Genomic DNA, 15,768 nt, shown 5'->3' with positions numbered 1-15,768 from the left:
ACAAGTGAGCCTGTTGAAACCCCCTAGGACGGTTACGTCGGCAGACCAGTCGTGATGGATTGGCGGGGCTCCGTGTCGGCAGCAAAGTGTCCAGGCAATTGGCAAAAGAAGTATTGAAGCCCAGGAATTGTCTGATGGGATCTCTTCGGCTAGCCGGGAGATGGGCCATAGCTCCAGGCTAACTGGTACTTGCTTCGGAACAGAGACATTAGCCAGGAGTAGCCACTCGGATAGCAGCTGGCTAGCTGCAATGATCCGGAGTAAAGGTTCAGAGCTTGCGGTATGAATCCAAAGATTTGGTTGAGAAATGCAGTCCGATATGCTCTGCATTGATAGGTTCATTGATAATTTGTGTGAGATTGAGGGCATCAAATTTAGATTGTAGGATGGCTGGGGTGTTAAGCATGTTCCAGTTTAGGTCGCCTAGCAGCACGAGCTCTGAAGATAGATGGGGGGCAATCAGTTCACCTCTACATCGCCAGAGGAACAGAGGAGGAGTAGAATAAGGGTGCGGCTGAAAGCAATAAGAATTGGACGTCTAGAACGTCTGGAACAGAGAGTAAAAGGAGGTTTCTGGGGGCAATAAAATAGCATCAAGGTATAATGTACAGACAAAGGTATGGTAGGATGTGAATACAGTGGAGGTAAACCTAGGTATTGAGTGATGAAGAGAGAGATATTGTCTCTAGAAACATCATTGAAACCAGGAGATGTCATTGCATGTGTGGGTGGTGGAACTAATAGGTTGGATAAGGTATGGTGAGCAGGACTAGAGGCTCTACAGTGAAATAAGCCAATAAACACTAACCAGAACAGCAATGGACAAGGCTTATTGACATTAAGGAGAGGCATGCTTAGTCGAGTGATCAAAAGGGTCCGGAGAGTGGAGAGGTTGGTTGGGGGTCACGGCGATTTAGACAGCTAGCCAGGCCATCGGTAGCAAGCTAGCATAGGATGGACGTCTGTTATTAGCCACCTCTTGCGTTCCGTCAGTAGATTAGTGGGGTTCCGTGTGGTAGAGGGGATTAATCCAAATCACACAACAACAACAAAAATAAAAACAATAGATATAGCTAGAGGCCCAAGAAGAAGAAGAAAAAAATATATATATATAACAATAACAATAAAAATAAATAAATAAATTGTCAGATTGTCTATTCAGATAGCAGCCGATAAGACAGCTAATGGCTAGCAGGCTGCAGATGGGCGCCCAGGCAACGTCGCGACGGAGGAACCAGCCGGATAACTCCTTCGGGTAGATAACTCAGCAGTCCAGCTGTGAATGGGGCTCCGCGTAGGCAGCAAATCGGGTCCGGATAGGTGACCGCAGCCCAGGAGTGATTGTTGGAACTCCTCAGCTGGCTAGCTCCGGAACAACTGATGTTTGCTTAATCAAAAGCTTTAACTAGCTTCTGATTGGATTAGCTTCTGGCTAGCTTCTGGCTAGCTTCTGACCTAGCTTGTGATTAGCTCCTGGCTAGGCCCTGGCTAGCTTCTGGCTAGTTTCTGGCTAGCTTCTTGGAATTTCTGGCTAGCTTCTTGGAGGAGTACAGATTTGAGGTAAATAATACTTTTTTATACTTTTTTATAAATATAAATTGGTGAGGCGGGTGTTTTGAGGATGAGTTTATGGAAAAATAAAAAATGTATGAAAAAAAAGTTGTAAATATATATATATATATATATATATATATATACATATATATATATATATATATATACGGGACAAGACGAGGACAAAATACGTCTGAACTGCTATGCCATCTTGACATGCTTAGACTGGCCATAGAGTATGAGTATTGAGAGATATAGGAAACCACTGTGACTGGTAATGACGTGTAGTTTGGTCATACAGTACAGTTTGATTATTGACAAGGATGAGTAGAACACCTTCTTTGACAAACACAACAACCCAAACAGAGAAAGGAGATTACAATCATGAATTATAAAGAAAAAAATCGCGGACAGAGCTGACAAGCTAAACAAGGACCACTGCCACTCATGAGGACTGTGATCTCTTGTTGTCCATGGCCTAGGTGAGTAAGACATTTAAGTGTGCTCAAGTGCCACAAAGAGGGACAGAGGTAAAGAGGGACACAGATGGCCCAGAATAGAGCAGCACGTCTAGCCCATAAATGTACACAGAGAGCAAACATCAATGACATACATGTCAATCTCTCCTGGCTCAAAGTAGAGGAGAGATTGACTGCATCACTACTTGTCTTTCTGAGAGGTATTTACATGTTGAAACCACTGAGCGGTCTTTTCAAAAGACTAGCACCAAGCTCAGACACCCATGCATACCCCACAAGACATGCCAAAAGGGGTCTTTTCACAGTCCCCAAGTCCAGAACAGACTCGGGAAACATACCGTACTACACAGAGCCATGACTACATGGAACTCTATTCCACATCACGTAACTCATGCAAGCAGTAAAATCTGATTTAAAAAACATATAAAGCTACACCTTATGGAACATCATGGACTGTGAAGAGACACACACAGGAACACACACGCATAAGAATACACACGTTAGTATACGCAATGTACACACACGTACATTGTAATATTGTTGTATGGTGGTGTTATACATTTTGTATTGTAGATATGTAGTGGTGCAATAATGTTATATGATGTACTGTTTAATTTTTTGTTTTCTGTGTGATGTGTTTGGACCCCAAAGAGAGTAGATGCTGCCTTGGCAGCAGGTAATGGGGATCTCGAAATAAAAAATAAAAAAAACCCTTGCAAGGCTGCCGTCCCAGACGACATCCCTAGCAGCATCCTCAGAGCATGTGCAGACCAGCTGACTGGAGTGTTTATGGACATATTCAATCTCTCCCTTTCCCCGTCTGTTGTCCCCACTTGCTTCAAGATGGCCACCATTGTTCCTGTAGCCAAGAAACCAAAGGTAACTGACTATCGCCCTGTAGCAATCATTTCTGTCATCATGAAGTGCTTTGAGAAGCTAGTTAATATCACCACCACCTTATCCGACACCCTAGACCCACCCCATACCACCACAACAGATCCACGGATGACGCAATCGCCTGCACACTGCTCTATTCCATCTGGACATAGGGAATACCTTTGTAAAAATGTTGTTCATTGACTATAGCTCAGCCTTCAACACCATAGTGCCCTCCAAGCTCATCACGAAGCTTGGGGCCCTGGGTCTGAACCCTGCCCTGTGCAAACTAGGTCCTGGACTTCCTGATGGGCCAACACCAGGTGGTGAAGGTAGAAAACAACACCTGCGCCACGCTGATCCTCAAAACCGGGGATCCACAACAGTGTGTGCTCAGCCCTCAGCTCCATGTTCACCGATGACTGCGTGGACACGCATGTTTCCAACACAACAATCAAGTTTGCTGATGACCCAACCGTGGTAGACCTGATTACTAACAACGACGAGACAGCCTACAGGGAGGAGGTTAGGGCCCTGGTGGAGTGGTGTTAGGATCTATCAACACAGATGACAAGATGGTGCCGACAGAAAGGGTTCCCTCATTTCTAGTCCTAAGGAAACTCCACATTATTTAGTTTATTATGTATTATTTCTTACATTGTTTGCCCAGAAAATCATAAGTGTTAATACATACAGCCGGGAAGAACTATTGGATATCAGAGCGACGTCATCTTACCAGCACTACGACCAGGAATACTGCTTTCCCGAAGAGGATTCTTTGTTCAAACCACCCAAGGCATTCAAACTGTTTCCAGAGGCTGACCCAGAACAATGTCGCCGCAGAGTATATTACTCGCTAATGTCCAGTCTCTAGATAACAAGGTAGACAAAATTAAGGCTAGTGTTGCTTTCCAGAGAGACATCAGGGACTTTAACATACTCTGTTTCACGGAAACATGGCTCTCTTGGGACATGCTGTCGGAGTCGAAACAGCCACCTGGATTCTTTATGCGTCACGCAGACAGGAATAAACATCTCTCAGGGAAGAAGAAAGGTGGGGGTGTATGTTTCATGATTAACGACTCATGGTGTAATTGTAATAACATACAGGAACTCAAGTCCTTCTGCGCATCGGACCTAGAATTCCTCACAATCAAATGCCGTCCATATTATCTCCCAATATAATCTTAGTCGGTTATTGTCACCATGGTGTATATCCCCACCAATCCGATACCATGACGGCCCTTAAGGAACTTCACTGGACTCTATGCAAATAGGTAACCATATATCCGGAGGCTGTATTTATTGTAGCTGGGGATTTTAATAAAGCAAATTTGAGAACAAGGCTACCTAAAGTCTAACAGCATATCAATTGTAGTACCCAGGCTGGATCACTGCTATCTTCTGCGATGCATACAAGGCCCTCCCCGCGCTCCGTTCGGCAAATCCAACCACGACTCCCTTTTGCTTCTCCCCTCCTATAGGCAGAAACTCAGAAAGGATGTATCCGTGTCTAGCTCCACGCGTCAAGATTGTTTTGATCACGTGGACTGGGACATGTTCAGGATAGCCTCAGAGAATAATATAGATTTATACGCAGATTCAGTCAGTGAGTTTATAAGGAAGTGCATAGGAGATGTTGTTCCCACTGTGACTATTAAAACCTACACTAACCAGAAACCGTGGATAGGTGTTGGCATTCGCACAAAACTGAAAGTGCAAACTATCGCATTTAACCACGGAAAGATGACCGGGAACATGGTCGAATACAAACAGTGTAGCTATTCCCTCCGCAAGGCAATTAAACAGGAGAAACATCAGTATAGGGACAAAGTGGAGTCACAATTCAATGGCTCAGACACAAGACGTATGTGGCAGGGTCTAAAGGCAATCACGGACTACAAAAAGAAAACTATATTCAATCTCTCCATATCCCAATCTGCTGTCCCCACATGCTTCAAGATGGCCACCATTGTTCCCGTACACAAGAAGGCAAAAGGTAACTGAACTAAATGTCTATCGCCCCATAGCACTTACTTCGAGAGACTACTTTGAGAGACTAGTCAAGGATTATATCCACCTTACCTGTCGACCGAGACCTACTGCAATTTGCAAACCGCCACAATAGGTCCACAGACAATGCAATCGCCATCACACTGCACACTGCCCTATCCCATCTGGACAAGAGAAATACTATAAGGGCACAAGGCGAGACCCAGATGCAGACATGGGAGGCAGATGGTTTGAGTCTTTGATATTTATTATATCCAAAAGGGGTAGGGGACAAGCAAAAAGGCAAAACCAGTCCAGGAGGTACAGTGTGGCAGGCATGCTCGAGGTCAGGGCAGGCAGTATGGTCAGGCAGGCGGGTACAGAGTCCATAAAACAGGTAAGTGTCAAAACCGGGAGGACTAGTAAAAGAGAATAGAAAAGGCAGGAGCACGGAAAAAACACGCTGGTTGACTTGGAACATACACGACGAGACAGGAATCACAGGGATAAATACACCAGGGAAAATAAGCGACACCTGGAGGGGGTGGAGACAATAACAAGGACAGGTGAAACAGATCAGGGTGTGACAAATACCTATGTAAGAATGCTGTCCATTGACTACAGCTCATTCTTCAACACCATAGTACACTCCAAGCTCATCATTAAGCTTGAGGCCCTGGGTCACAACCCTACCCTGTGCGATTGGGTCCTGGACTTCCTGACAGGACACCCCCGGGTTGTGAAGGTAGGAAACAACATCCCCACTTCGCTGATCCTTAACACTGGGGCCCAATAAGGGTGTGTGCTCAGCCCCCTCCTGTACTCCCTGTTCACCCATGACTGCGTGGTCATGCACGCCTCCAACTTGATCACCAACAACGACGAGACAGCCCATAGGGAGGAGGTGAAGGCACTTGGATTGTGGTGTCAGGAAAACAACCTCTCACTCAACATCAACAAAACAAAGGAGAGGATCGTGGACTTCAGGAAACAGCAGAGAGCGGACCCCCCTATCCACAATTGAGAGCATCCTGTCGGGCTGTATCACCACCTGGTACGGCAACAGCACCGCCCACAACCGTAGGGCTCTCCAGAGGGTAGTGAGGTCTGCACAACTCATCACCGGGGGCAAACTACCTGCCTTCCAGGACACCTACAGCATCCGATGTCACAGGAGACTGAAAAATATCTTCTATCTCAAGGCCATCAGACTGTTAAACAGCCTTCACTAACACAGAGAGACTGCTGCCTACATACAGAGTTGAAATCATTGGCCACTCTAACAAATTGATAGTTAGTCACTTTATTTATGCCACTTTAAAAATTATCTTTACATATCTTGCACTTCTCATCCCAGATGTATATACTGTATTTTATACCATCTATTGCATCTCGTCTATGCCGGTCGGTCATGGCCCATCCATATATTTATATGTACATATTCTTATTCCATCCCTTTACTCCGATTTGCGTGTATTAGGTAGTTGTTGTGGAATTATTAGATTACATGTTAGATATTGTTGCACTGTCGGGAACAAGAAGCCCAAGCATTTCACAACACTTGCAATAACATCTGCTAACCATGCGTATGTGACCAATACAATTTTATTTGATTTGGTGCCAGGAAAATAACCTCTTCCTCAACATCAACAAAATGAAGGCGCTGATGGTGGACTTCAGGAGACAGCAGACAGAGCACGCCCCAACCCACATTGACAGGGCCGCAGTGGTGAAAAGCTTCAAGTTACTCGGCATACCTTAAATGATAAATTCATACAAAGAGTGTGGTGAAGAAGGTGCAACAGCTACTCTTCAACCTCCAGAAGGATAAAGATATTTGGCTTCGCCCCTAAGACCCCCACAAACTTGTAAAGATGCATCATTGAGAGCATCCTGTCGGGCTGTATCCTCTCCTGGTACGGCAATTGCACTATCCACAACCGCAGGTCTCTCCAGAGGGTTGTGCGGTCAGCACAATGCATCCCTGTGGGCACACTGCCTGCCCTCCAGGACATTTACAGCACCCGGTGTCATTGGAAGGCCAAGATAGCACCGGAGGAGATGGCTGCCGTTTTACAGCCTCCTAACCAACTGTGCTATTTTGTTTGTTTGTAACTTATTTTGTACATAAAGTTGCTGCTAGCATCTCTTATGACTGAAAAGAGCATCTTGACAGCAATTACTCAATTCGAACTGGACAAAGATTCTTTCTTTAATGAGTCTGATGCGAAGGATATAATGCTCTCCGGAGACCAGGCCCAAATCCCTGTCAGTTGCGTGAAGATAAGGCGGAGCAGAGGGAGAAATTTGGGGTTTCTGGTTAGGATTTGTAGACGAGTGCGTAAATCGCCATTACCATCGGTTCTATTGGTCAAAGTGCAATCACTGTAAAACAAACTCGATGGTGCACGATATCTAAGGAAGTCTCAAGGTGTTGCTCACCTGAGGTAGAGTATCTCATGAAAAGCTGTAGACCACACTATCTAACTAGAGAGTTTTCATCTGTATTTCTCGTAGCTGTCTACATACCACCACAGACTGATACTGGCACTAAAACCTCACATCAATGAGCTGTATACGGCCATAAGCAAACAGGAAAATGCTCATCCAGAGGCGGTGCTCCTAGTGGCCGGGGACTTAATGCAGGGAACCTTAAATCAGTTTTACCTCATTTCTATCAGCATGTTAAATGTGCAACCAGAGGGATAACACTTCTAGACCACCTGTACTCAACACACAGTAACGTGTACAAAGCTCTCTCTCGCCCTCCATTTGGCAAATCTGACCATAATTACAGTGGGGCAAAAAAGTATTTAGTCAGCCACCAATTGTGCAAGTTCTCCCACTTAAAAAGATAAGAGAAGCCTGTAATTTTCATCATAGGTACACTTCAACTATGACAGACAAAATGAGAGAAAAAAAGTCCTGAAAATCACATTGTAGGATTTTTAATGAATTTATTTGCAAATTATGGTGGAAAATAAGTATTTGTTCAATCACAAAAGTTTATATCAATACTTTGTTATATACCCTTTGTTGGCAATGACAGAGGTCAAACGTTTTCTGTAAGTCTTCACAAGGTTTTCACACACTCCTCTAGAGCAGTGATGTTTTGGGGCTGTTGCTGGGCAACACAGACTTTCAACTCCCTCCAAAGATTTTCTATGGGGTTGAGATCTGGAGACTGGCTAGGTCACTCCAGGACCTTGAAATGCTTCTTACGAAGCCACTCCTTCGTTGCCCGGGCGGTGTGTTTGGGATCATTGTCATGCTGTTTCATCTTCAATGCCCTTGCTGATGGAAGCAGGTTTTCACTCAAAATATCACGATACATGGCCCCATTCATTCTTTCCTTTACAAGGATCAGTCATCCTGGTCCGTTTGCAGAAAAACAGCCCCAAAGCATGATGTTTCAACCCCCATGCTTCACAATAGGTATGGTGTTCTTTGGATGCAACTCAACATTCTTTGTCCTCCAAACACGACGAGTTGAGTTTTTACCAAAAAGTTCTATTTTGGTTTCATCTGACCATAGGACATTCTCCCAATCTTCTTCTGGATCATCCAAATGTTCTCTAGAGAACTTCAGACGGGCCTGGACATGTACTGGCTTAAGCAGGGGGACACATCTGGCACTGCAGGATTTGAGTCCCTGGCGGCGTAATGTGTTTCTGATGGTAGGCTTTGTTACTTTGGTCCCAGCTCTCTGCAGGTCATTCACTAGGTCCCCCGTGTGGTTCTGGGATTTTTGCTCACCGTTCTTGTGATCATTTTGACCCCACAGGGTGAGATCTTGTGTGGAGCCCCAGATCGAGGGAGATTATCAGTGGTCTTGTATGTCTTCCAATTCCTAAGAATTGCTCCCACAGTTGATTTCTTCAAACCAAGCTGCTTACCTATTGCAGATTCAGTCTTACCAGCCTGGTGCAGGTCTACAATTTTGTTTCTGGTGTCCTTTGACAGCTCTTTGGTCTTGGCCATAGTGGAGTTTGGAGTGTGACTGTTTGAGGTTGTGGACAGGTGTCTTTTATACTGATAACAAGTTCAAACAGGTGCCTTTAATACAGGTAACGAGTGGAGGACAGAGGAGCCTCTTAAAGAAGAGGTCTGTGAGAGCCAGAAATCTTGCTTGTCATTAAAAATCCTACAATGTGATTTTCTGGATTTTTTTCCTTGTTTTGTCTGTCATAGTTGAAGTGTGCCTATGATGAAAATTACAGGCCTCTCTCATATTTTTAAGTGGGAGAACTTGCACAATTGGTGGCTGACTAAATATTTTTTTGCCCCACTGTAAATGTCTTTAATATTTCAATGTTGGAGAATCTCTAATAAAATGGATTAAAGTTATGTATAGTAACCCTGTGTGTAAAAGAGTAAATAATGGCTACTTCTCAGAAGGTTTTAAACTTTTTGGCGGATCCCAAATTGCTTAAATGGGCTGCAGAGTTTTTTTTCTTAGTTTGCCGAATTGTGTTGTTAACATGCTGTGTAAGTGTGTGTATTTTCAATAAATTCCCTCCCATTAATAGAAGTATAACCTTTATAACCTATCGTATTCCCATACTAATTACAGTGCCTTAGGAAAGTATTCAGAACCCTGGACTTTTTCCACATTTTGATACATTACAGCCTTACTCTAAAATGAATTAAATCGTTTTCCCCCCCTCATGAATCTACACACAACACCCCATAATGACAAAGTAAAAACAGGTTTTTAGAAATGTTTGTTAATTTATCATTTAAAAAACTGAAATATCACATTTACACAAGTATTCAGACCCTTTACTCAATACGTTGTTTAAGCACCTTTGGCAGTGACTATAGCCTCGAGTCTTCTTGGGTATGATGCTGCAAGATTGGCACACTTGTATTTTGGGAGTTTCTCCCATTCTTCTCTGCAGATCCTCTCAAGCTCTGACAGGTTGGATTTTCAGTTCTCTCCAGAGATGTTCGATCAGGTTGAAGTCCGGGCTCTGACTGGGCCACTCGAGAACATTCAGAGACTTGTCCCGAAGCCACTTCTGCGTTGTCTTGGCTGTGTGCTTAGGGTCATTGTCCTGTTGGAAGGTGAACCTTCACCCCAGTCTGAGGTCCTGAGCGCTCTGGAGCAGGATTTCATCAAGGATCTCTCTGTACTTTGCTCCATTCATTTTTGCCTCGATCCTGACTAGTATCTCAGTCGATGCCGGTGACATGGTGCCAGGTTTCCTCCAGACTTGACGTTTGGCATTCAGGCCAAAGAGTTCAATCTTGGTTTCATCAGACCAGAAAATCTTGTTTCTCATAGTGTGAGAGTCTTTAGGTGCCACATGACAGCCCACAAACTCCAAGCAGGCTGTCATGTGACTTTTATTGACTTTTATTGACTTTTGTCTGGGAGTGGCTACCATAAAGGCCTGACTGGTGGAGTGCTGCAGAGATGGTTGCCCTTCTGGAAGGTTCTCCCATCTCCACAGAGGAACTCTGGAGCTCAGTCAGAGTTACCATAGGGTTCTTGGTCACCTCCCTTAACCAAGGCCCTTCTCCCCGGTTTGCTCAGTTTGCTGCAGACTTTTTTGGTACCCTTCCCCAGATCTGTGATTCGACACAATCCTGTCTCGGAGCACTATGGACAATTCCTTCGACCTCATGGCTTGGTTTTTGCTCTGACATGCACTGTCAACTGTGGGACCTTTTACAGACTTTCCAAATCATGTCCAATAAATTGAATTTACCACAGGTGGACTCCAATCAAGTTGTAGTAACATCTCAAGGATGATCAATGGAAACAGGATGCACCTGACCTCAATTTCAAGTCTCGGAGCAAAGGGTCTGAATACTTATGTAAATAAGGTATTTCTGTTTTTTTATGTTTAATACAGTTGCTAAAATGTCTAAAAACCTGTTTTCGCTTTGTCATCATGGGGTATTGTGATGTCATCATGGGGTATTGTGATGTCATCATGGGGTATTGTGATGTCATCATGGGATATTGTGATGTCATCATGGGGTATTGTGATGTCATCATGGGGTATTGTGTGTAGATTGCAGAGGATATGTTTTTATTTAATAAATTATAGAATAAGGCTGTAACGTAACAACATTTGGAAAAAGTCAAGGGGTCTGAATACTTTCGGAAGTGTAGATTGTATCACCCAGAATGAAGGGTTTGACGATTACTATCATTGAAGTGATAAAAGATAGAAGTAAGGAATGTGGAGGAAAAATATATAGTCTGGAAGGACAGCCTTGAATTGTACATCTTGTCTCATACAATCATTGGTTCCTGTAGGTGCTGGGTAGAGATATGAGGAGGAGACGGTCATGACCCCCTCCTCAGACTTTTTGGCAGAACGCCCAGAACATGTTCAATAAGTTAAGATAGGAGACGGTGCCAGACACATGCAGGAACCAACCCTATGAACTATGCCTGTGTAAGCAGTATATAAGACGACTAACGGGACTGCCACGGCAGAGCTATCTTCAGACCGGTACTTTATGCATCGAAGTTGTGACCTCTCCAGCTTGCTGAAAATAAATAAGAATTCATTTAAGATTGACTTCAGGTGTCCCTGGTGGTAATTTCCACGACACAATCAAGCTATTTTATTCTCTAGTTTAAGACACCTGGGTGTATTAGAAACAAATATGTAAAGATTATTTGGTGAAACTTTTGAATTTGGCCTTACTGCCATTACCTCAATAAATGCACTAAATAACAAACAAAGATACACAAATATCCGAAGGATCTATGGTTTGTAGTGACTGAAATGCTTAAGAAAGGTATTGAGGTCATCTGGTAATAAGTGTGTGTATGTGTAAAAGTACATCTGCATTGCTGTCAAATGCAATTTTGTCACTGGAAATATAATGCATATGAGTGAATGAGAGAAAACAGACAAGCAAGCGATCATTTGTAGAAAATGTATGAGAGGAATTGTTACGATCTTCCCTAAAATAAGTAGTTTAAAATGTATTGGGCTGTAATCTAAGGTGTTTCAGTCAAATAGGCTACAGTGGGAATAGAAAGTCACACTGCTTTCAAATTCTGCATGGAAGAAAGGGCAAATATTGCACAATTTAGGTGTTTTACTACATTTTCAGAAGTCTTTCATTTTATTCACTTGGATATTGTGGGTTACTGTGTGTATATAAAGCCGGAAAAGGTATAACTGTATGTGTTTTCATTTCAGGCTGTAAGGCAACAAAAGGTGTACATTTTGAAAGAGGGTGGTGATTTTCTATGCCCACTGTACATATTTGAAACAATTGCAGCCTACCTGTGTTGATATCAACCCTAGGCATGTAGCCTTGGCAGGCTACCTGTGTTGATATCAACTCTAGGAATGTAGCCTTGGCAGGCTACCTGTGTTGAATGTTGTTGATTTTTTTCAACCTTAGACATGAAACCTTGGGCCTACCTGTGTTGATATCAACCCTAGACATGAAACCTTGGCAGGCTACATGTGTTGGTATCAACCCTAGACATGTAGCCTTGGCAGGCTACCTGTGTTGATATCAGCCCTAGACATGTAGCCTTGGCAGGCTACCTGTGTTGATATCAACCCTAGACATGAAACCTTGGCAGGCTACATGTGTTGGTATCAACCCTAGACATGTAGCCTTGGCAGGCTACCTGTGTTGATATCAGCCCTAGACATGTAGCCTTGGCAGGCTACCTGTGTTGATATCAACCCTAGGCATGTAGCCTTGGCAGGCTACCTGTGTTGATATCAACCCTAGACATGAAGCCTTGGCAGGCTACCTGTGTTGATATCAACCCTAGGCCTGTAGCCTTGGCAGGCTACCTGTGTTGATATCAACCCTAGGCATGTAGCCTTGGCAGGCTACCTGTGTTGATATCAACCCTAGGCCTGTAGCCTTGGCAGGCTACCTGTGTTGATATCAACCCTAGGCCTGTAGCCTTGGCAGGCTACCTGTGTTGATATCAACCCTAGGCCTGTAGCCTTGGCACCTGTGTTGATATCAACCCTAGGCCTGTAGCCTTGGCAGGCTACCTGTGTTGATATCAACCCTAGGCCTGTAGCCTTGGCAGGCTACCTGTGTTGATATCAACCCTAGGCATGTAGCCTTGGCAGGCTACAGCAGGAAAACTGGGGGACTCTGATTTCAATAGAGAATACTGTTCATCTAGAAGAACAACCCTTACGAAAACAAAACTTTCAGTCAGAGTGCAGTATAATTACAGTACACTGCAGTATAACAGTTCAACGGCAGTGCAATGCAATTACTGCATCCAAAATACCACAGTGGACTGCAGTTACTGCACTTTACTGCAGTTTCAAAACGTCAATCTTTTGTTGTAAGGGGAGACTTGGTTGTTTATGAACAACTCGGGTTTATTAACTACAACTTCCTTGTAAGCTATAAGCAACAACCGTTGAGCACAGGTATGGTGGCTCCCGTAGGACATCTAAGATGAGTCGAAAGGATCTCACAACAATAACTCCCAGGGGCTAGATATCAAACTAAATCAACTGCTTACTATGGATTTTCATGACAATTACATTGGCATATGCTGTGCAGTGCATGTGAATTGTTGCTGGCTACTCTCGCACACAAATTTCCCACCGTTGACGGGCGTCTCTCAATGTGATTTCGGCTTGAGAGTCATAGCTCTCAGTGATGGGGTCATAATAGCTAGCTCCAACCATTCAAAAGTTAGAGCCAAACCTATAGGAAGAAAACTGAAACCGCTCTGTTTTTCACAATCACATTTAGCGGCTATTGGAGGTTACTTGCGTAACCCAGGTTCTATAAACTCCGGGGCATTTGGTGGATTTATTATTGGGGGGGACAACAACATAGCACTCTGGAGTATTTGGGGGGGGGGACTTAAACTATACTGACTGGGCCTATGAAGGGGGGGCACGTTTATTACTAATCCCCAAGTCAATCACAGACTACGGGAGGTGCACAGTACCACATAGAGCCATGGCTACATGGAACTCTATTCCAAGTCAGGTAACGAATGCAAGCAGTAGAATCAGATTTTAAAAATGGTTAAAAATACACAGCGGGGACTGTGAAGAGACACACACACCAGCACAGACACACATACACATGATAAGACACGCACTCTACACACACGCCAAGTGGATTTTGTAGTGTAAATAATGTGATAGTAGAGTAGTGGCCTGAGGAAACACACTTACTGTCTTGTGAAATGTGATGTAATATTTTACATCCTATATAACTGCTTTAATGTTGCTGGACCCCAGGAATGGGGATCCTTAATAAATACAAATGCTAATCAAGAAGAGAAGGCTTTTTGAACTTTCAATAGTCTGATTACTAAAACAATTCCTGAATCTCTGTATAGAGAAAGGAAATGGGCCCTATTCTTATTCTTTCTATCATTAGCCTAAATCCATCCATGAACACAGACAGTCAAATTACTATCATAAACACACCATAAACACACCACACCATAAATAGATCAGATACATCCACATCAAAGTTAATAGCTGTGAATTCCAAAGAAACTTCCATGACCAAAAGAGAGCATCAGGGAGTAATTGGACACCGTCAGATCCCATTCAACAGTTGGCATTCCGCCAGATGTTGCAGGGTAAACATAAAACACAACACCAGAAAGGAAACTGAACTATCTGCAGTTGGGGGTCTGAAACTGGAGAGAACCTCACACACACCCTCTTAAAATCATCAGCAAAATAGCAGTAGACAGATCATGTGCAAAAACTGAGGTCTGTAGTATTATTATTTAATTATAATGACATTTTAATAAGAAAAACGTGGTCAAATTGAGGTTTTAACTCATTCGTTTTGTCTTGAACCATAAATGAATCACTTTTCGATGTGTTCAATGGTATTACACTATACAGTTTACTTGCACCTTGTTCGATCCTCTGCTATCCTATTCGAAGTAGGCTACTCACTGTTTTATTGCACACTTGTTCGTCCCGGCAAAATAGAGAGTTGTGGTCCTACTTTAGTCCACTTCTATTCATAAAACAATCTTTAAACGAATTAAATGCACGAAAATTGTGCATTTATAACGAAGTGACTAACAAATCTAAAGACATTAAAAAAATACTAATCAATTTGTATGCCCTTTCAACAACATTATTCCAAGTATGGAAGCATGCTTGGGTCGAGAAGACTAGCCTAATGCACGGTTAATAACGCTAGGCTTTTCTATAGGCTAACAATTTATGGAAAATCATGTATATTGAATAGGCCTACATGTGCTCTTTCTCACAAGAACATTGAAATAATGAATTAATTATTATGTATGTATATACAACAATGTTTATTGGGGTTAGAGAATAGAGGGGGACACATAGTTTATTTTATTGAGTGGAAGTGCCCACGATCCAACTGACTACAAAATATAAACCAGGAGAAGAGCGGGATAAGGTGGAACCGCTGGCCGTACCTGGCCTACCCTCCAACGGGTTAAGATGTGGACTAATTCTCACCGGGGGTTTCACTTCTTCAAAAACGGACGAGTCATCTGCGCCGTCCGCTCCAGACAACCGCACAGGTTTTAGTTGCGTGAAAACCGCGCTCTCTTCTGTGTGTGCCGGATTCATGGCCTGACCTATACTAGTTTCCATAACTATCTCCTGGATAAAACGTATTCAAATAACTCTTTATTTATAAATATAACTTATGTAAAAGTACATATAGATTTGACAACTGCTGCGTGATAAGCGCGTCTTTATCGGATCCAGGAACGCCCGGAAATTCCAAATGCCTCCCTCTGGCTCATATGTCGTTTTACCTGCGCTCAAGTAGCCTATGGCAGTGAGACCTGGTTTCATGATTGACAGGAACATTAGCCAATCCAAGCGAGGAGGCGCGGGTGGGGGATAAACGTCGAAACTCGAACAGCTAATTTTGG

General features: G+C 43.4%; 1 pseudogene; it reads right to left on the bottom strand.

Moving 5' to 3' along the window:
• Positions 1 to 15,613, bottom strand: part of LOC135509697 (Krueppel-like factor 5) — a 41,521-nt pseudogene extending 25,908 nt beyond the window's left edge.
• Positions 15,614 to 15,768: the final 155 nt, after the last annotated feature.

This window comes from Oncorhynchus masou, chromosome 22 (assembly GCF_036934945.1).
Source record: "Oncorhynchus masou masou isolate Uvic2021 chromosome 22, UVic_Omas_1.1, whole genome shotgun sequence".
NCBI classification, from domain to species: Eukaryota; Metazoa; Chordata; class Actinopteri; order Salmoniformes; family Salmonidae; genus Oncorhynchus; species Oncorhynchus masou.
The sequence above is the reverse complement of the archived record's forward strand: the minus strand, read 5'-3'. Positions and strand labels throughout refer to the sequence as shown.